This window comes from Calonectris borealis, chromosome 18 (genome assembly GCF_964195595.1).
Source record: "Calonectris borealis chromosome 18, bCalBor7.hap1.2, whole genome shotgun sequence".
NCBI classification, from domain to species: Eukaryota; Metazoa; Chordata; class Aves; order Procellariiformes; family Procellariidae; genus Calonectris; species Calonectris borealis.
Genome location: NC_134329.1, coordinates 16,118,462 through 16,142,201, shown reverse-complemented (window position 1 = coordinate 16,142,201; position 23,740 = coordinate 16,118,462). Strand labels below are relative to the sequence as shown.

At 39.1% G+C, this 23,740-nt stretch overlaps 1 protein-coding gene across 1 annotated transcript in view; it reads right to left on the bottom strand.

Annotated features, from left to right (window-relative positions):
• The window catches only part of TMEM132D (transmembrane protein 132D), a 263,094-nt gene that overhangs the window by 98,353 nt on the left and 141,001 nt on the right, over positions 1–23,740 (bottom strand). The gene's annotated exons all lie outside the window — the stretch shown is intronic.

The following is a 23,740-nucleotide window of genomic DNA, read 5'->3' as shown; positions in this document are numbered from 1 at the left end:
AAAGTTGTTGAGGAATGCAGAATTTCTTAGCAGTGCAGAAATCCAGGGGATATTGAGAATGACAATGCTTTTACTTCTGAAGCACTGAAGGCTGAACAGATCTTCAGAGTTTGTGTGGAGGGGAAAGGAAAGAGCAGAATTTCTTCCACTGGGGTAATACTCAAGGAGAGAAAGAATGGCACAGCACTGAACTGTCACAAGCCACTTATACCGGAGAGTGCAACTAGAAGAAAGAGGAAACATTTCAGCAACTGATTAGAATTGCAGAATGTGCCCAAAACCCAGCAGGTTTTCCCAGCTGATGTGGAAAAAGAGCTAAAACTAGGCATATTTTTTATGAAGACCAGTTATGACAACAGCCCCAGTTTGGGATGCTTCCCAAAATACTCAGAGATTTTTATCATGCTGGCTAAATCCAATGCTTTATCCAAAGCTACAGCTTGAAGAGTTTAATCTGATCATCTTTAAGATTTGGATTTTAATGGATGCATTGAGTTCTTGCTATCCTGGATGGAATTTAAAAGGAGCATTGGGTTTCCAAAACGGAACACATTGTGTTCAATTTCTCATTTCTTCATGTCAGAGGAAAAAAAAAGAGCACAATTTCTAAACTAGCACTGAATGCAGTCTTATTTCATGCTGACCTAGGTAGGATCAGAAAGCTGCTTTATGCAGCTGTGACTATTGAAACTCAGTTACCTTAATTGTATGAGCAGGAATGGGCAATGCATTGCCTATAAATACTTGGCAGTGATCCTGTTTTGTACAGTATGTTCTATCACAGTTTCTGTGTTTAAAGAACTAATCGAATCTTCATATAATGAACCTTGGTTTTGTGATTCTATTCCGGGTGCCCTTCTTTATTATTGTATTGCTGTCTGCTACCACCAGTCACTGGCTTTGCAGAATTGGTGCTGTCACCAGAAATGTGTCCTGTAACAGCAGTGAGGGACTGCTGCACAGGAGGGGACTCCAGCGCAGAATACCACGGAAAAACCAAATGATTGTCAAAAAAGGCAATCAGCTTAATCTTTTCCAGGGATGTGGAGTATTAGGAGAAAAGGAGAAAAGTGATTAGGATACAGGAAAACAAAGAGGGAGGAAAAGATGGGGAGGGAGAAGTGGAGCATGGTCCTTATATTCTTGAACTATAGCTCCCAAATGGCACAACTACAGTAACCCCAAAATAATGGAAATATTTTCTTTTAATTTCTCCTTTAAAGCGGGTATTTTAATGAAGCATTTCTTGTAGCAAAAAAAAACCCCACTTGGCTACCAAATGTGATTTTGATAGAAATTATTTGAACTAGTTCCTCTTAGAAATACTAAACACCTCCAAATGACAAGATTAGAAAGCACCTCAAAAATCAATAAGAATCTCATTACTGCTACTAAAGATGTATCCAAAAAAACGTGAAAGTATTGCATGACCTATGATCAGACCCAGGCTGTCAGCACCAGGTCAGGAACTTTTGTTTAATTACTTTACTCATCACTTACTACGATGATCCTTCCATGTGCAAGTCCCATGGATCTGTGTCCCCAATTTATAGCCTTTTTAAGCAGTATTTAGCAATTTAAATCCTTCAATAGAGAAGTAAGTGAAAAAGTTACCCTTCAGAAAATACAGTTAAAAAATGTACATGGAGAACTTTGGACAAATCGTATTCGTTACTGGAGTTCAGTCACACAAAAATATTTGTGGCCTTTCTTTTAAAGTCAAGGCTGCTTGGTACAATGGGAATATTTCTCTTGGGTAGTCAGCCATTGCTACTTGAAATGATGCACTGCCTAATCCTCAAGGTAGGCATACACTTTATGGTCACTATAATGCAACGGCATGTTGGCAGCTTGTCTTCGCTAACACTAAAACCGTTATTGCTATCAAGAGTACAGCAACAGTGTTAGTTACAATGTGGGAGGCTGCACGATTAGAAAGTTTAGGATGCACAAACCCAAAGGTTCACAACAGCAATCCAAACTGAAGAGTGGTCAAAGCAAAATAGTTCTTGGTGCTAATTTCAAGTCAAATCCTTCACACGGGGTTTTGCTGTTTATAGTTGAGTGTTAAACTGTAATGGAGTTCACTGTGGTGCCAATAAACTCTCCTCGTGAACAGAGCCCTGCTGAGCTGTGTGCCGTGTAGACACATTTTTAAAGGGTCTCAGCCCAATCTGAAAACAAGGAAGACAGAAAAAAAAGAAAATGTCATTGGAATGGAGTAGTCTGGTCTTTCCTCCGGTCAGCCAGGACAGCCCAGGCACGTTCATACTGTATTTCTTAAACTGCCTTTTATTTCCTGTCTAACAAAAGATCAAGCAGCTCTGACAAATTAAGAACAACGGGAAACTCTGTCCTGTCTCTAGGGGAGTATTTCCTACCTCCACAGAGCCATTCTGCACCTGCTTTTCCTCACACATCCCTGACCGAGGCAAATTTTTTTGTTTTTAAATCTCTCTTCTGCCCTTTTGGCCTAGGATTCCTTTTAATCCGAGAGGCTGGTGTCAAGGCCCTCGGCTCATTGCTAACACCTGAGCACTGTGTCACATTTCTTTAGAGAAAGAACCAGCCGCTCTTCTGGGTCTCTAGGAACGGTATGCCCTGCAAGACACAATTTTCAAGAAGAGACCCTGTAAACCCAAGAATAGCTACTGGATCTTGGCAGTGTTAGGCAATTCAAGTATCCCACTCCTAATTTCACTAGCTGTGGTATCGGCTTTGATCTTTATATAATGCTCACGAAACAAGATTTGTTCTGAACCTACTAAAATGACCGGGCATGTAATGTTTCTTATAATACAACATATAAAGTTTTATCACTGTCTTTAGAAGGCTATAATGGACACAAGAAGCCTAAAGCCATGAATATGCTAAATAAGATGTATCATAGGAATGTTAATGAAACAGCCTTGGGAAGAAGAGAGAAAGAAGATAATCTTTATTCTTTCCTACTTCCACACATGTACCTAGGTCTCCAGCACATCTCTTGCAGGGTACCGAAAGAGTCTGTGGCCTGAAACGCTGCACAGGCCAGGCTGAGAGGTGGAACAGCAGTGCTCAGAAAAGGAAGAAATGTTTTCAGGGATAACTGGAAAAACTTTCTAGCATGAGGGAGGGGAGACAGCAGCACAGCTGATCCTATGAGGCCTGAGAGAGTTTGTGAAAACCGTTATCCTCATTTTACAGGAGAGAAAATTAAACTGAAAATTATTTTCCCATAAAAAGAGGGATGAGATGGCTTAAACACCACAAAGTGTATAAGATGGTTTATACACACAAAGTGGTGTCTAACCACTATTTCAGAAATAAAGTGATTTAAAAATAGGTACAAATCTTTGGGTAAAAGGAAGATAATACGCTATGTTGTTATACCAGATAAAAACACCATGCTAGCTATTTCCAGCTCTACCAGTTGGGCTGCAAAAAGGTTTTAAGGCTTCTTGTCATCTGTCCTGCCATTGCACAGAGCCAGCAGTGGCAATATGTGTTAAATATAACTTCTTCCTTGTGTGGTAGGAAATAATATAAAACAATATGAGATGTAGAATAAAGGCATAACAAAGAGCTGTGAAAACAAGACATTGTCATTTAGTAACAGAACTCCACAGTTTTCCGAAACAATTCATTTCTGATACAGTTTTTTTGAAAAGCTTTTTCTACGGTGTTTTCTTCAGAATTTAAACAATTTCACTAAGAGCAGTTTTACAAGCCTTTTTTGCCCACCCCTTTTGGAATTGCAAGTCATTACTCCTAATATTATCCCTGAAGGGTACTTGTTTCCTAACCAAACATGAGGAGGTCAAAGGGACTTCAAAGGACCACTAAAGAATCAGCTTTTCCTTCAGGATATTTGCTTTTCTGTACCTCCTTCTCTTCTGCTTAATAATCTCTCTCCAATCCCAGAGCTCCACCATAGCGCACAAGTATTACGCTTATGCTCCTCTATAGCAGCATATCCCGAGCAGTGCCTGAAGTCTGTGGACTTTACCCATTTGGCAATGCTACTGAGGGCATGCAACTGAGTAACATACTGTCCTCCCACCTAAATAGATTTTGGGTGGGGAAAAAAAGGAAGCGAAAAGTAAAAGAAATTAAGAAAAAAAAAATCACAGAGAGAAAAAGAAAAATGACCTGTTACAGAAGGATGCGAGAGAGGGAAAAGTAGAAAATGAACTTCCGTGAAATGTAGATAAAAGGAGAATGATAGAAAAATAAACAATAAGGCTTGGAGTACGTAGGTGCTTTGTGAGAAAGACCTAAAAAATCCAGATGAATGGGAAACAGAGTTGAAAAAAGAAAACACAGTTTCAAACTTCCTTCTCAGTCTTTCCACCTATATTTAAAGTAGTCAGGAAAGGATCCTAATAATGTTTTAGTTTTTCTTCACCAAGAAAAGATTGCCTTTCTAGTCTTTGCTGAATTCTTAACAAATACCCCTGGTTTCAGGAAAGAGCAGAATTTTATTTGTGGGGCATTTTTTGTTTGTTTTAAGAAGCTTTTACAAGAGAGTCAAACCATTGTGGCAGGGTGACACATTTGCATTCCTCCCCGTATTTGCCAGAGAGATAAAGATCACATCTCTTCTGCATAAACAGGTACTTGCAATGCAATAAACTACTTCTGCTTGGCATGTTTGATAGCATCCTAGAAATTACGTGTATGGGATATGTAAGTAAAAAGTCTGGGATCACTGACAAGGAGACCATAATACTGGCATCTGAGGAATAAAAAGCAAAGAATGAGAAAGGAACACTATGTGTTATGGTAGGCTAATTTATTTGGGCTTTTCTTTGGTGCTCATCACCACACAATAAGCCATTGCTTTGGAAATGCTGATAACTTCTTCCAATTCAGCCAGGGGTGATTTAAAAATCCCTCCGCAAGAGACGATGATGGGTGTAAACTTCACATCCACATTTAATCTCTCTTTTATGTGTTTTTTGTGTATTTCATTTTTAACTTCAGCAATCAAAACATGCTACCTTTCGGTTTCCTGTGCAGGTCTGCCCTAAAACAATGCACAGAAACATGTCTGCTTCAGGCAAGATTTGAACTCTTCAATACAATATGGGAAGACAAAGCTGAGAAAAGCGTTCCACTACTGATGTGCAGTTTTTGGGAGCTTTACGTCCCTGGGTTGGGGTTCTTTTACCAGTCTCATATGTACAAAACCCATAAGCTAAAACCCCTCAAAATAATCTTACAGGCAGAGAGACGTTCTTTATTTTAATGAATCTGATTGTCTTTTCCTTCTGGTTTCTGAGCCAGAGTGCAAACAATGAATATTTTCCAGCTTTTTTGGAAAAGCTTTTATACAGGATAAAAATTGCAGAATTTCAGTGAACTATTTTATTCCTACAACAAAATAGTGAACCATTTTATTCCTAGGTTTTAAGGTAAAAATCAAATATTAGAAGATTTGCCATTAAACATAACAAGTTAACAGCATGATACTGCCTTTCACCAGCTGCGGAGCTGGCTCAGCTCCAGAATGTGAGCTCACCATATCCAATGCTTGATCTCCTAAATCCATTCAGTAGGTATGAATCTCGCTGGCAAGGCTAGCAGGATTTCCACCCCTCCTTTGCAATTGAAAATAAAATGCCCGAGTTTACCCGAAAAGTTATAATTTTATTAAAACAAAACTAAACAATATGGTGCAATACCTGCACCATATGTTGCCAACATACTAGTATATACATACTATATGCATCAGTCCCTGGTCCCAGTCTAAACAAACACCAAAAAGGAAGAAATATTTTAGACAGGAGAGTGAGGCATGCGGCTTGGGGTTCTGACCTTGGGAAGGGTATTCTAAGAAAACAATATCTGTAGAATCTAGCCTACTGCATTACAGCAAAGATCATTAGTCACCATTGATATATCAAGATAAGGTGATACGTACAGCAGTACATTAAAATTTAATTTTATTCATTGTCATCTTACTATTAAAAATTCAGTGATGGGTAGGCTGAAAAGTCATTTTTCTTCAGGAATCAGTGTATAAAGTGAACCAACTAGCAAGAAAAATCACAAAAAAAATGAGACTGCTAATCATGTAATAAAGTTATTTTAAAAAATTGATCCATCTCTCTGGAGCATGACATCAGCAGTGCTGGTTGAGAAATATTTACTGAATTACTTATTTGACTTTTCTTTGCTATTTTCAAGTAAATTATTCAGTATACAATTTTCCAGCTGTTGATAGCACTTTTCCCAAATAACTCAAATCATTCAAAAGTGGGTAAAAATTAGCAAACCTTTTAATATAATATAAATTTAAAACATAATTTCCCACCAAGCCAGCATTTCAGTTCAGAACCATCATTCTGAGCATCTCTTGACATAGTAAATCCAGTGACCATTTACCACATTATGCTAAAGGGATGGTAAATCAACATTGACTTTATTATATCCAGCCTAATAATCATTCAATAAATTATTCAACACAGTAGTCAGTAAACATCAAGTACTTTTGAAGTAGCCCAATCATGAGGCAACAGCAGAAAAACCACAGTTACTATGCAGGTGGGATTGAATTGCAGGGCTAAGAAAACAGTTTTACTGACAGCACGAAGTCTAATAAAACACTGCAATACATTGTCAATCTGGGTTTCCCTACTTGCTGTTTTTTAGTGTCCTCAGCATAAAAATAACAATAAATTAACACAACTCACATATAAGTGTGATAAAACTGCAAAAGAGGAAACCAGGCATACAGCCATAAATGATCGTTATTAATTGGTAAAGTTTCTACAGGATCCATCCAAGGCTCAGACTACATGTACAAGACAACTGCAGAAAGTGATGATTGTTGTCTTAACTGACAAAAGCAAAAAATAGGAGAAAGGTAACATAATAGTCATTTTACAGGGAGGAAAACCAAGTATAAAGGCCTCAATTAAATAACACTTCAGTGCACATGGAAGTGATGCGTTGACTCCGTATCCTTGGTTTGCCCAGGACTGGCAGGGCTATGAGAATTTGACTCTTACATCATGACCCCCAGACCTAAGCCTTTAGATCAATACCAGGCTTGAGTGTTCCTAAAAAAAGCCTTAGATATTTCATTCACATTACAATTTCCCAGTCTGTTAACACTGTCACTATCACTTCACTACTGCTGTCTCCTGAAAATGAAAGAAACCTTTTGCTGAACTGGAGGAGTCGCACAAACATGACATCTATCAGCAGGGAATGAGACCCGGTATTTTCATACTAAAAAATTACAGAGCCAGTGCTGCAAATATTTGCTATTGAGTAATCCCAGCGTACTAAATCATGACATCAAGCAGTGTGCTCAGTACACTACCCCCGCAGCAAAATTCCTTCCTCATCCTACAAATATTTATCCACCTAAAAACCCTTATATACATGAACAGCAAATTTACTTATGCATAAATATATGTGGGATTAGACTTGCTGAATTCAGGTTAAGCCTTTTTTAGTAATTATTTATCCCGGAAAGGCAACCATATAGACCAAGTTATCTGCACATGTGCTATACAAGAAAGCTTCCCTTGAGTTCAAGAATTTTGTTTAACAAAGGCAATAGGGTTTTGTTCCCATGGTGACCACATACGAGCCCAGAGGAAGTTCTTGGATGTATGTGCCCATGCAGGAGGCATATGCTGTGCCCGAGACCTAGCTCAGTACTCTCTTGCACAGCTAGCCCAATTGCAGTTAGGCAAAATTGAGTTGAACAAAGAGATAATCCAGTCATTGACTCTGGTCCTCTAAGATCCACCCCTCTGCAAAAGGGAACAAGCAGAATATGTATAAACAGCCTTAATTCTGTCTTCTAGAGAGTGCCTATCACAGGGTCTACTACATCGTTTTCCAGGCCGTGATCATAGTCCCGGGTAGAAGCAATCAAAGGGGTTATGAGGTGCTGAAGAGTAAAAATCTTACTCCCCTAACTCCACTGTTATTGCCTTTCATGACTGCATGCTCTTGCTCATCTTCTGAAATACACACCTAATAAACCTCTTACATAAACTTATAACGGCTGCCATTGATACAGTGCTCATTTTTATTTTTCTAGCAAATGTAATACATTTAAAAGGTTCAAGCAAGGAATCACCAGCCTGAATGTGTTGAGAAACTGGTCTCTAGAGTAAGTCTCCCCAAGAAGTGATACTTTACCAGGCTAAGTTCCTATTTTCGCATTCACATCAAAGATGCAGCATTTTGCTGCTTTATGATCCATGCTTCAGACATCAGCTGCTCTCCTTGATGTCCATCTTGGTCATTTAACTTTGGAATCAAAAATGATTTTAAAATTATCTCCCCTACCCACTTTTTCAAAATTTAACTGTAGTCTTAAATCCAGAGTGGAAGATCCAGTATCTTAGCACGTAGCTCCATTCACGTCTCCAAGGTGAGATCTATAATGCACCTTTTTTATCCCTTGCTCATTAGTGTCCACACTGGTTCAACAAATGCAATTATATATAAAAGCAGCATTACATTTCACAAGACTCAAGGCCTCAATATATTTCAAAATTAGTGGTTTCTTTGGAGAGATCTGCCAAGGCATATCTAATATATGAGATTAGTATCCTCAACTATAGGAACTTCCTCTGCCGTGAACTATTCAGCAAGTATTTCTGCTGAACTCATACATCTTGCAAAAGTGCAAAGTTCTTTTCAACTGAAAAAAAAAAGATGTTTTCTTTACCCAAATATTCGGTATCTGCCAAGTCCAGAATTAAAAAAGAAATGCTTTCCAGCTTCCTTAATATTAAAGAAGCTTCCAGAATCTCTTTTCTTTCTTATTTTTAAGCAATAACATGGAAAATAAACTGACGAGAGAATATATACATTCCCCTCCCTCCCCCCAGCTTTCTGAAAGAGCTTTAGGCTGACATATATTTTTAAATCACAGAATTATAGGGTAATCTTGGTTGGAAGGGACCTCTGAAAGCCATCTGGTCTAATACCTTTCTCAAACAGGGCCAATTTCAGTGTTGGATTAAGTTTGAATGGTTTAAATTTTCTCACATTTTCCAAAGAGGCATATTATTTAGAGTTCTTTTTGTGATCTTATGGAAATGCTGGGTTAGCCTGAGCACTTAGACCTGCCCCTCATACACTAACATCTATGTGTAAGGGACACGAGCAGGCATAAGAACCGAGTCTTCTCTTCCATCAGCTCTTAAAGATTTGAAACTTGGCCATGACCAAGTAACTAGAAGTCATCTTGATGTCTGTTAGGCTTCTGTTCTCTTCCACCACAAGTGATTTTACAAACTATTGTGTCCAAGTTCAATTGAAAGACAGTGTTAATATGCAATCATAAGAAAGCTCCTTTCACAAACAAATTCTTATGGTGAAAACAACAGATCTGGAGGCATGCTAAGAAAGGTGATATCAAGAGACTTACATTTACTAAAAGCTGACAATTAAATAACACCATGCTCTGCCAGGCTATTTCCAAGACTGTCTGTCCTACAGCAAAACAGTATCTGATCACCAGCACTAAATGGAAAACTGCCACCTCTGCTTTTCATCCATTCACCTTCACAATCCCATTTGCTAGCTGCACAGCACTTGTGAGCTGCAGTGCAACCAAGGTCCTTAAAATGCAGCATCTATTTCATCAATGTCATTAGTATCTGCTGTACTATAAGGGGAAACGAGACCCTCATGACAAAAAAGCATACAATACAGGAAAGGGCCTAAAGACCTGATCGATAATATAAATATTAAGTTTCGTAAAATATATAACTATTTTGGGAATTATATGGACATACAGAAAGCCATGTTGTTCTCTACATTTTTATCAATCGAAGACGACTGTAAGTGCATATGCAAATATTAATCTCTGTTTTGTATATTATACGTGTTAAAGTTGGCAGTATGGAACAGTTATCTCTGGGCATACACTGCAGTATGTACATTTGTTTTGCTTTATCAACATATTTCAACCTTGACCTGGTAGGCTAAGAGGTGCACTCATTAAAATACTTTGGCTGGAATGATGAAGATACAGTACCCCTTCCCTGCTCCAGCTACGGTACAGTTTTAGTATTTGAGCAGATGTTTCCCCTCTGTACACCTTGGAATAATCTGATAGCCATGATGAAATCATACAGACAGGATGATGATACAGGTCTGCAGTTGAGTCCTAGGCCCTGTCAAATCAAATCATAGTTTTTGATGTACTTGTGACATTAAAAATTGTGTGAGTTCAAAAGCTCACAGAAGTCATGTTCTCATTGGCATGAACCGTTCCATTAAGTCAAGTAGTGTCATCATTTTGGGTCTCATTGCATGCAGTGTTGATGCACCTGACTTTTCACCACTTTGAGCCTGAGGTGCACCTGAGCTCAGAAGGATTGGTGAGATACAAGGGGAAGTGTATGTCCTGGCAATCCTTGGATACCCTTTGAGGAATTACAGTGAAGAAAATAGTGAGGGCAAGTTATGATTGTGGTTATTATGCTGCAGAGAATTACCCAGTAGAAGGTGTACTGATACCAGCAAACTATCCCCAGGGTAGATAACAGCAACAATTTGCACTGATTTATGCGAGTACACTCAGTCACCATCCTTTGGTGAGGTCTACCTTTTCTATCTGACCATCGGCAATCGCTTATCAAGCAATCCTAATCTTATTTATGCAAATGGTCCAGGAGCTGCTAAAGCAAACTCAAAGACCAACTGTCCATATGAAAGCTACAATCATTCATTCTAGATGAAAAAAATTTAGCACAGGAAGGAAGACAGAGCTGCATTTATGTGCTGGTCTGGACAGGAAGAGTCCTTGGTCCATATGGATAGTTCCCTGCTACTGCAACCACCACATCACATAATCTCTTCATAAACTTATCAAGCTCCATTTTAAAAGCACTTAGGGATTTTAAATCCCTATTCCCCTGAAAGGCTCTTCCAGAACCTGATTATTCTAGTGGTTAAAGCAGGCAGAGGAGCCACCCTGGCTGGAACTGAAGCCTTCTATGAGCCATTGCTCAGAGCGACCAGACCATAGCACACTCCAGACATTGAAATGGATAGTATGGCCAAATGCAGCTCCACTTCCTACAACAAGTGCTCATAGCGAAACATTAAATAACTTTGCAGACCTTCTGGAAACATGTAATGGCTGATAATAGCTCCCTCATTCAAAATTATTCCTTCCACGTTTCTGTGTCCTCAAATCACCTCCAGCCAAACAACTCCTTCCCTACCCCAATATAGCTGTAAACAAAAGATTTACATTTCTGCACATAAACTTAAGCGGAGTTTAAATACTCACTGATCTAAGTAGGCAGGCTAAGAAATGGTAGGTTCTCACTACCTTATCTCAATACAATCTGTCAGAATGTGACTACAGCTGTTTGCCATTTCCAAAAGTAAAGTACTCTTTCAGTAAAAATAATAATACAATCAAACTAATAACTAGAGAACTAGAGGAGAGAGAAAAACAGACATGGCGTGAATTAGGGAAATGCTTCATGAAATACTAAAGAAATGTGCCAGTGAGAATAAGAAATATCATCCAATGAGAGTGAGGATCTCATGCCATCAGCTTATGTGAGGGACATATCACATCACATAAGCTTCCTTAGTATTTGGCAAACTTCCATCTAATGTAATCGGGCTTTAAAGCCACTTTTATTCATGTGTTTGAAGATACTAATCTTGGATCTTAAAAGAGGATTCTGTGGGAAACAACCACCAACTCTGGGGGCTGAGCAGCAGCACAAATTGCATTGCTTCTACTTGTAAGAATCTCAGGTCCGTACTTAGAAATCTTTATAATTGATAGTGGAAAGATGTACATCTAGCCCTTTAAAAAGACATATTGATTTTATTGAACTGGAGGCAAGGGAAGAGAGACCCTAATTATTACAATTATGAATTCAGTAATGCTAGTAATCATTAATAGTTTCAACAGGTTCATAAATCATTCACATAACAGGGAAAAGCAGTAAGTGAAGATCAATTTCCACTCAGAGGCATTGCAAAATTTGCCACCCTTATCAAAATTTGTGAATCAGATTTCCCTTCATGAATAGCAGAGCTTCACAAGAAGATGACAATGAGATCGGAGGTGAAAAAGTTGTGTATCAAAACACAAGTAGGATTTCATTTTATGGCAGACACCTAAATATTAGATTGCTTGAATTATCGACTCTTCTTTGTTTTATACTCTTACTGCTATTGCACTATAGTTTCGTAGTCCAATTTTGAGTCTTTAATGTTTTAATTGAATGTAAACTCTCTTTCTTTGCACGGCTAACATGAAACCATTGCAAATATACACATTACTATTCTTTCACTGCAACGGAAAATCCTCAAGGGCATACTAACTGGAACACACAATCACCAAGAAACGTAGACTTAAAATATCTCCTCCAAGCAAGCAAGAGGGAAAATTTGGATAGGCCACATACTTCAAACCTCACAACTAGCATCATTCTTGGAATACGTGTGGAGAAATCCAACAGGTGGCTGTTATGAGTAATAAAAGCAACCAAATGACATGAAGAATTAAAACATAGCACTGCCAAAATTATCACCTCAGTCTTTGAATATAAACAGATTTTTAGGCATGGTTTTCCTTTTGCTTTACTCAGGCTGCTTGACTTTAGTTATGCTTTCATTGCGCAGCAGGATAAGGCACAAATAAGAGCCACAACCATTGAAGGAAATGGACAAGTTTTTCTAAAAACGGTAGAAGAAATAATCTGCCAGATTTTCAGAGGGCCTGAATGTGCAATACTTGAAGTAACATCAAGAAGAGCAGAAGATAGGTTGGTGATTTTCTGAAAAAATCAGTAAGTGAGGTTTAAAAGGCAGAAGAAACATAAAGTGCTAACTTTCCACAAATATTTCAAGGATTTAAGCATCAAGGAGAGAAAATTGCTAGAGCAGGTAGGCAGGAAAGTATAATTAGAAACAACAGGAAATATGGACCAAATTCAAAGCAAAAGGGCAGTGGAAGAGTCTCAAAAGGAAATGGCAGACAGAATAACTGGAAAGGTTTAAAATTAGATAGGATAAAATGCTTAGAATGAAATACTTTTTGCAATGGCAGATATGGCTGTAACAAGCCTTTTTCATTTTTTTCCTACTTCCTTAATAAGGAAAGGATTATGCAATCAGTATATCTATGCGTCTGTCATTCCCTCCAGTAACATTAGACCAATTTCAACAAAAATAGGCAGAAGGACAGAGGTTAAGGATTATTAAGCTTTTTGGAAGCAAGCAGAGAAGAGACCAAGTGATAACCCCTCTGAAAGAAAGGATGCAGTACACTCCCTAAGAATCCATGTACGCACTCATTCCTAAGAAGCAAACACATAGAAACCAGGCTCCTACCTTTTGGCGGCTCACTGAAATACGCCTTAACTTTTACGGCTCCCTGATTTTTTTTAAAGTTCCAGTTCAGAAGTTGACCCCTACTCAGCAAACCACTGAAGCAAGCTCTTTCAGCCTTCTGGGATTTAATCTCATTTTATAAGTTAAGCATATGTGTAAAGTACTCTGCTAAATGGGAATGAATTTAAATACTCTGCTGAGCTAGGCTCTCATTTATCAGCAAAATCACCAGTTCAACTCAGTAAACTCACCAAATTATATGTGGAGAGAATTACTCCTGACCCTTGTTCAATGCTGCATGAAAATGACCCCTATAGGAATACAGAACCCTTGAAACAGGTCTCCCACATAATTAAGAGCATGACCTATACTTTTGCTCCCAGACATCCTGACTATATAAGGAAAGCAGTAAACCAAAGCTCATAATGCTATCATGAACAAACGAGTCTTCCTCTCACTACTAAGCTTCTCAGCGTAGAGTACACTTGGTATCTGATGGATTGCTTACGATCATTAGCACAACTAATGTAAATTTAAAAGGCAATATGATTATTTTCTCTATCACAGCACCCTAGGACAGACAATGAATAGCAGTAACTCTGAAACTTATGGAAAGGAAAAGAATCAAGTCTTTTTCATGGTAAAACCATACAGTAACATGAATGAATCATGTTTCTCTTTGACAATTCCAAAAGAAAAAGAGCTACCAAATACCTTTCTAACTCTTATTTCCATATTTAATGATTTAGAACTCTTACTCTTTGTTCACAAAAGAAGCATCGTGTTCTGCAAACTTTGTGGAGATGTAAAACAAGAAGCAACAAGTTCATACGTAAATCTCTGGTGCGCACTTTACCAATGCTAAGGAACAAAATATTCTCAAATATGAAACAGTCAAGGATTGACACCAAAGTTTTTACATAAATGTGAGAAGCGGGCAGATGAATTGTGTGGAGAAAAGATGAAGTAGAAACAACTTGGAAGCCATTTGTATAAGAAAGGGAAATGAAGAGGATTAAAGCAGTTCACGGTTCCATAGCAGATATTTCTCCCATAGGGGAAAATATGAAAATAGCGACATCTTCATCAGTATTGATGAGTGTAAATTAAAGTGTGCTCCTTTCCTTCAGAAAGTCGTATGTTGAAAATATGCTGATCTTTTGCTCTTCTCATCTATCTCATAAAATACAGCCAAATTCATAGCTGATGGAAAGAGAAACTTCCACTTATCCTATACCACTGATGAAGTTCCAGGTGAAATTCACTATCAGAACTGGACTGAAATAAGTGGATCCCACGGCAGTCAGTCCCTTCGCAAGCAGGGATACAACAGGAGCAGCCACAGAGTCATGAAATATTGCTGTTGACATAAAGCACTGAACCGAGAACACAGGAGACGCCTGGGTCTGTCACTCCTCTGCTGAATGACCCTGTGCAAGCTACTTCACCACTCATTGCTATAGTTTTCTGACATTCTGAATATGATTCAGGGCTTTGAGATTTGCCAGTGAAAATTCTTCATAACAGGTCAGAAAGAAGAGTTCAGGGCTAAATTAGGATTTAAAAAAAAAAAAAACCTTGATCATTGAGATGTACAAAAGCAGAACCTCATCTTTTTACATTAATAGATTAGATTTGTTTGGAGTACATGCATCAAAGTGGAATACCTTGAAGAATGGTCAGTTTTTCTATATCACACCTTCCTAGTCTTCACAAGCTGCAAAGTCCATAGTAGTCTATAAAAGAAGAGTTAGATTTCAAAAACCGAATTCTTTTCTAGCTAGATTATTCCACTCCATTGCATTCAAATGTGTAACATGTCACTGGAAAAATGGCCTTCTTGTCAGTCTTTATTTTAAAGATAGTAAGTCCTCCATTAGTTTGTTTTGAAGCCCTTCAAATCTGGGGACTGTTTCGGTGGTAATTCTGGTCTTCAACAATACACCGGAGTTCCACAAGATTCAGCAGGGAAAAAGAAACGATGAAAAATAAAAGCAGTAGCTGATGATGCAGTTTTCTAAATGACCAGAGATCTAAGCTGTCTATTTAAAGAAGAAAAGTTCAGTGGCACATCATTTTATAACGAGATTAGGTTAGTAGCACTAACTTACAGTATCAGCTACACCAGCTCCCCCTAAAACTACAACAGAGAGAATTTTTAGCTGTGTTTCGCATTCCTAGACAATACAAAGCCCCCAGTGCTGTGAATGCTGCTGGCTTTATGAAGATACATATCATTTTGATCTGGCTGAAGCAACCCCAGTGAGGAGTCTGTGCCAATTTGATGTCCCTTCCTTCCTTCAGTTAGCGTACATCACTCATGGAGGCACGCCGTAATACACAGTGACACACACAGAACAGACAGAGCAGAAGAAAGCTTTCAAAGCATTTCAGCTCTTCTTCACAAAACATAAATACAGGACACTGAATTCAGTTGCAGCACAGTTTCCAATGTTTGACAATACAATCCACTTTCTGCAACTGAAATATTTATTCAGGCACAATTACCGTATAAGATTAATATTTAAATCAAGGGTAATTTGTTTTCATTATTACTCTTATTTCTTTTTAAACAACAGTTAGGATTATAAATTGAATTAGATGATTTATTCTTAAAGTGGATCTTTAACATTCTGCGTTTATTAATACCAGTCTGAAATGCTCAGCCATTGATCAAACTCTGTATTTTCCAGAGCGATGGCTTGAAAAAAGCCCTAGCCCCTGAGCTCTGGATTTTACAGCCATTACTGTCAATTATACACCCCACTGTGAGAGTAAAAGAAATCTTCATACATGCCAGCTGCAGCTGTATCCCTGAATTTTGCAGAGGCGATTATGTCAAACACTGAAGCGGGGAGAGAGAGAAAGAGGGGAAAAAAACGAAGTTAGCCATAATGCAGGCAATTGAGATTCTACTCATATGTTTGGAGACCTTGATATATGAGTTTGAAATTTTTTTTAGAGAATACATGTTGGTAGTTGTAATAATAACCATGACACTGAGGTCTCTCTGGTCTCTTTCATGCAGCGACCTTAAAGTATTTTATGAAGATGCAGGTATAGCAATAGACATTTCACACATTACAAAAACTAGAAAACACAGAAATGCAGTGACTCGAACAAGATGATTTTTGGGACCTCTGCAGCCTGCAGTGGAGCACAGCGCGCAGACCCCTGAGCTGCTGGTGGCAGAGCTGGTCTGTCTCCAAGGGTGGAGGCAGCACAGGCACGCGAGAGCGTCCCTGCCTGGCACCTCACTAGCACCGCTGTGTTACTTTGGAGACAGAAGTTAGGAGCTCCGCATGGTGCTCTGCTGATCTGTCAGCTTGACTGCTGCTAGCCTCACAGCAATCCATTCGATGGAATAGAGGTGCCAGAGCAAATTACTGGGAGAGGTAGGAAAAGAGGTAAACCCCAGTCCCTCGCAGAAATAAATGGGAGTTTTACCATTTCAATGAGGATGCAGTTTCCACTGTAATAATCTTGACTGGACTATTGTCATATCCATCAGACCATGCTGCAGTGGCATTCAGGACGAAGTTTGAACTCACTGTCACCCTAAAGAAAAGTAGGTCTCGTGCCCTGTGATTCCATCCCAGTTCTTCGTATTCTGACCCAATATTCTTGGGTCATTTCCAGACATAAAACACACGTCATCACAATTCCATGTATCTCCTCCCTTCATCTTCTCTCCTTATACCTCAGTGTTAATTAACTATTAATTTGCATCACTTAAACAAGCAAATACAATTCTGCAAGTTTGCCTGCCTGATTTAAGTGAGGAAGGGACCCACTGGATATTCTAGCACAAAGCTAAATAAAGCTATCGTGACTTATACCTAAGATTATCATTTCCCTTGCCACTAACTCTTCTCTTCTTTCCAGCTGTCTTTTCTACCGGAAGGCTTTTCTAAGATTATGCAGCAAGTTTTTGTCCAAGTGGAAGAACAGATAATCAGAAACCTCCTTGGAGCTCCTGAACTCCGTCAGGTTTGTGCTAAGTCCAGTCAGCACTTCCAAATGCTGCAGGGCCCACTGCAGGTGCTGGGAAACAATGTGAAGGGCAAACCTACCAGCTGGACTCTTCGTTCTAGAGCCTTAGATGATCGAAGTACCTCAACAACTGGGTTAACATGACCATCTCTGACACAAATTACCTCTAATTATCTACTGAAAGTAGAATAGATACAGCTTGAAAGACTGAAAAAAGAAAAGCAGAAATTAATACCCAGGCTGGATATTAAGATACTCAGCTGTTATCTCATGTCTCCTGATCTCTTGGTTCATGTACTGACATAGTGATATTTCTTTCCAGTTCTGCACAAACATTTCAGAAAAGGCCCTTTATGCCACCTGAGCATAGAATGGGAATTGTCTCTAGCTTTAAAAATTTCTGTAGAACGCATAAACCCCCCTTGTTCTTCATTCCTACTTGCAATAGTTGACATCAGATCTGGACTGAAACCAGGAGAAAATCAAGTCTCACTCCATTTCTATGAAGAACCCAGGTGGTCCAGAGAGTCTGTGATTTTTCTGTGCTTGTGGATGGATCTCTCATCTATCAAGATGCAAAGCCTCTTGATTTCCACTGAAATCTACAACTCAAGTGTACTTAACACAGCAGACAAATAAGACTTTTTTAAAAGCTTAGATTTTAAGCAAGTCCTCCTATAAATACACTAGCGTCAAAGACTTCAGGCTATGAGTTGTATATATAGCTTAACAGATCAACATGCAGGATACTGCTATTGTATAATATCTACACTCCCATTCAAGGTGCAATTGATAGTGGATCTACTAACAGCTCATAAAATGAGCAAATACCTTTTCTCCAAATAAGAGGTGGAAAATCTCTTATATCCACTCAGCTCAATTCTAAATACCAGAGTCAGCACTGAGTGAACAGTACATTAGGAATGAGACTGACCTGCTGAGGTGGCACCGCTACTTGAAAGGATTAAATTCTCCTTCACAGAGGAAATGCGTGACACTGCGCACAGGACAGGCAGATGGGAACTTGACTTCCTTTACAGCCTCTACTGATGACGTTAAGAACCCTCTTTGGGAACTTCCACAAGTTACAAGTGCATAGTGTAAAAAAGTTAGTGAAAACAGACAAGAAAATCCCTTTCTGGCTTAAGCAACTGTTTTCTGCCAGCTTCCACTGAAAAAAAAGCACACACATAGCTTAAAGAAAAATAAAAACCAGATAAAGGCACGCCAAGTTATACTTAGGGAAGACCTGACTTTAAATGGACATAAATAAATTACACTAATCAAATAAATGTTGTTTTGATATTTTGACAGAGTGGAATATTAAAAGAAGGAAAAGGAAAAAGAAACAAGGTAATGGTGAGAAGTCCATAATGCAGCAGAAAATGCTCATATTTGGTCACAGATTTTAGCCAGAGAAGATACCAGCTCCAGCAGGGTTCAACTGCTGTTGTATTCAGCACCAGAAATACATAAAAAGGAGGTCAAAATACAGTACCTGAGCTGACTGGCTTGCTGACCATTAGGATCTTCAGAGGGCAATTTTACAACCTTTGAGACTTTGAATTTTAAATAGCAATTTGCTTCAATTTGAGTTAGTGCAGTGAGAGATGAGAGAAATTGTTAGACAAGTGTAATGCAACTACCACTTATCTATATGTGAAAAAAGGAAATAAGACAGCATTAGGAGACCTGAACATTTAGATCAAGATATTGTTTTAAAACGTTTTAATGAAACATCGTAAGAGTCACCATAATCATTATAGTATGTTGAACTTGTATCTATTTCTTTTACTTTCTAGCATGAACGCAAGACATGTTTTCAGACCCCGTTTTATGCTGGGATCACCCTGTCCACCAGAGGTTAGTTCCTGCCCCAAGCCTTCCAGCAGGGTGGCCCCTCCTCGTAGGTATGACTGTTGAGTTTTCTGTTGGTTCTTTGTTCCTTTTACAACATGTAAAGTAGTAAACCATTGTTCAAAAGCCTAAAAATACCCCTGGATCCTTCTGGAATGGTAAAATGTTAGCCCTAGCCTAAGATGTCAAAAGAAACAACATATTCAGAGCTCTAGATGAAAAAGAAAGTTGTCTGAAAAGAAGGACAAATTATATATAAGAACTTGGATAGTTCTCGTGTCTGAGGAGTGGAGCTGACTTAAGCAATCCTATTTCATCTAGGACCCAGGGCTACATTTCAGCTGAAATTCTAGAGGGTCGGTATTCCATATGGTAAGTATTTCCATCCTCCAGAATGCTTTTGTCTTTAACCCTTGTTGTATTGCACCTCGGGGCAAGCTTAGACCAAGCCTTTGCAAAGTGAATTTCTTCCTCCGGCGTTCAAGGGCACACAGGGACAGCACACACCCACTGTTCTCTGAGGCCACCACTTTTCTGGGTACAGTTGGTACATCCTAAAGCACTGCATTATACAGGTTGCTGATGAATAAGATCTATAGTGTCCAAAATAATTTTCTGCTGTAGTCCTTGCCAGACTGGAGCCTGAAAGGCTGACTGCAAGCTGGAAACATATAGTTCATGTATATGACCTACTTTTGTAGGGCCACAGCCTGGAAGATGCTCAAGGCATACTGTCCAGTGGCAGTTTCCTTACTGCTGCTTTGTACACTCATCACAGGCTGCAAGATCCAATACTGTTGTAAAGTGCCAGTGGCTGCCCAAAGAGCTTACAGTATAACTAAGATTTTGGACTGTAGCAAGACTGTGGGAGACAGGACTATTAAATTCTGGAGTGCTCGTAAGACACAACACAGGATGTCCTTGCAGGTAACCTCTACTCACCAGAGTCCATTTGCTCTTGAGAAAGATGGTGGCAGCGCTCTTTCAAAATCAAAAATCAACCCAAGGTCTCTGCAATGATGATGCCAATCGCTTCTACTTACTGTCATCTCTACTACAGCAGACAAGGTAACTGGAGGCTGCCCAGGATGGAAAGCCATAAACAGGTAAAAATGATTTAGAGAGTTCTCCTGAAAACTGCTGTATCTGAAGGTTCTCCCTGCAGATAGTCAGTCATTCCAGAACTAGCCAGGAAAGTGCTCCTGCCAGGACCAGTATACACAGGTGGTTTCTTTGGCCTCTAGGACACACTCTGCAGCAGCACACGCTGTATTTATGATGCAAAAGCTGCTGAAAGACGGCACTGATTTTTAGTGACATTGATAGCAAGGATGTGGGGATATATTTGGGATCCAGCTACAACCTTTATTAAAATCTTCTTGTCCCGTGCCCACCTCAAATATTTATCTTGACAAAATGGAATCCATCTCTGAGTCATTTTTGCTGCGGGGGCTGGTGTAGCTAAACCACAAAGCATGCTCATCATACCGCCCTAACATATAGTGACCTATCCTGTCTTCAGCAAAGTCTTTTTCAGACACTGTTCTGCCATGCTGTGAAACAATATGACTCAGCTTGTATACATAAACTCTGCATCAATCCTCCCCTTTCCCACTAAACCCTATTCAGTTGTCTGTTTAGATTTCAGTCTGTGACGTCCTCATAGTTCAGAATATTTTAAAAGCACCTAATATATTATCAGTACCTCAGAAAGCAAAGAACAATGATATCTGGAATTGATTTTAAATGATGACCTTAAGATGAAGCCTCATCCTCCGGTTATCCAACTCCTGAAAGTACCAGCTGCACACTCAAGTTTAAAGAATGCATGGCTTACATACATACATGAACATATACATTGTCTTTGACTTCACGTTTTCATATAATTTCATGCTAAGAAATACTGGGGAATTTATTAACATTCTTGCCTTCACTTTTCTATTTTTCTCTTTTAAATTACACCAATTCTAAAACCATTCAGGTATAAGAAACGTTATTTGTTTCAGTTTCAAGGCTTGATTTTCGCGTCCTCTTAGCTTCTCAAGAGCTATTGCAAAACTCTTGGAGGCTCTTTAATCCCCTTCAGAGCTGCAGGTAGGAACAGATGAGTGTTAAATGTGAATACTTTTAAAACATTGCTTGTGGGTTGACAGAAGGAATTTCGCTGCAGGCCTTGAGGGTCATACGCCTGCTACATGCTTGTGTGTGCTTTTCCCTGTACTTAATATTTTGCTGTTGTCTCACAAAGAATTGGAGGAGGAAAGGGGGAAAAAAAAAAGCCTTATAATTTATAGGAAATGTATATACTACATGTTGCTAGGAGGAAATGTCAAGAGAGAAAAATAAACGCTTTCTGACAATTGCTAGTCATTTTGTGCCAGCAGCTAAACAACATGAGAGCTACGCTTTAGCTCCCTGAACACAAGAGCACACTGTAGATGAATCACTCCACTGAATTATCACTTTCAATAATTTGTGGTGGTAAATTGTCACTGACATCACAAAAACAATGTGTAACCTTCAGATTTTATTAACAGATAGTGAAACATTGCTGAACTACACTGCGCTAAACAGTGTAAAGCTCATAATGTGCCTGATGTCGTGGCCGCTCAGCGTATGTCAAATGACAAACACTGAGCTGAAGTCGCAGTCTCTTAAGATTCACTTATTTTTACAAAATGCATGATTTTTAATTACTAGCACAACACAAAACATCGCTGTACATTATATGAACTAAATGGCAACCAGAAGAATATCAGCACGACACATTTATGTGACAATACCTTCGATGGGTTTATGCACGTTTGGTAACCTACCAAAGTTGTTTGCAATAGACTCTTGCAAGATTTGCCCCTGGTATTCATAGGTGCTAAACCTCAGTGAGGCATAGGTATCTACAGACTGCTCCACGTCACACCAGTGTATACTCAGCATGGGCCACAGAAGTTCTGGTTCATGGATGAAGAAGTCTGCCCCTCTGAAATCTGCAGTGTATCCTGCCACTTCTCCCTATCAAGCACTGAGAGCAACCAGAAACCTCTCCACAGAGGACAAAGTCCTTAAGATGAGCTGTCAACTCTTTTGGGAGGCAGTCCTGCTACATACAGGGGCCTTCAACATCACTGGGCTTCTAAACGTCATCATTCTAGGCACAGCAGATGTGCAGGGGTTTTGTTTTCCAAGCATTTTCAAGGGGACTGAAATCAAGGTAAAAGTTCCTGACGGTAAGGTAATTTTACTTATTTATTCATTTATAGGAAAAAACACAGATTCACTGCAAGTGCTATATCTTAAAAATAATCTAATAGTTTGAAGAATGATAGAGAAGAATTCTTGTAAAAGCAAAGAGCAATGAAACATTTAGGCACATAAGATGTCCCATAGCATGCTCCACACCTGGATGCTTTTTGCTATATCCTGAAAAAATAAGTGTGATATTTGCCATAGACTAGACTAGAAGCTTCTGTTAGTCATGTTGATCTTCTTTCAAGACATGATCCTGTCCTAGGAGATCCATAGCAGGTATGCCACCCTGCGGATGGTTTGCTTGTAAATGGATGGAGCACATGCCTTTTTTTCTGCCCTGCCTCTTCAATAAACTAAGTTAATAAACATCGTATGTGAAAGGGTATGAGCAGGGCAAGTTCAATTTTGAATGACAATTGAGCAGCATGAGCACATCCATGCACACAGAAGGAATGCAGATTCTTTTATAAGCAAACCTATCGTGAAGTTGTCCTTATTTTAAAAAAGGAATTACTTTCACCTTGCGGGTGAAGCTCCAGATCAATCTTCCTCAAGCCTCTTTTGAAATAACACCATCACATGTGGCACATTTCCTGCTGTGCAACTATCTTCTTTCCTATATCCCTGCAAGAAAGGAATGTGATGCTCCCAAACAGACTGCTGAGACTACCCAGAGGGAACATTCTCAGTGCTTAACTGTTGAGGAAAATATCCCCCAAAGAGACATTGCTCTCGGTTAGTCACAGAATGAAACTTATAAAACAATCACCAGGAGACTGTAATGGACAGTAGAAATCCAAGACAGTAGTAGGTAACACACAACCTTTTTACAAACCCTCGAAGAATCCTTCTTCATAGCTGGGCTTTTGCAGAGTCTATGTATAATCAGGGCACAGTCAGAAGAGCAGCTCGCTCAGCAGTGTGTGTACCTACTGTCGAAGTAGCACAGACTACAGTCATTAAGCAAGAAATTAGTAAATGACGCAGCCCTGTAAATTACATTCTCATTTTTGTGTCTGAAATGCAATTACACATTAATACCTATGACAATGTGGAATATTAAGACAGATAATTGTAACCTGAGGTACCTTGTTTCTCATGAACAACAAAAAAAAGTTAACTGGTTGCCAGCTGTCAGCCTTGAAGTTGCAGAAGTATTTTTAATGTATAGTACACTGGGGTTTTGATTTTGTTCATGGAGGTTTTTTGTTGGTTTTTTTGTTGTTGTTTTTACACAGGAACAACAGCCAAGAAATGCCAAATCTACATGAAAAACCACTCTTTTCTTAGCATGGTAATGCCGTATGAGACTTGA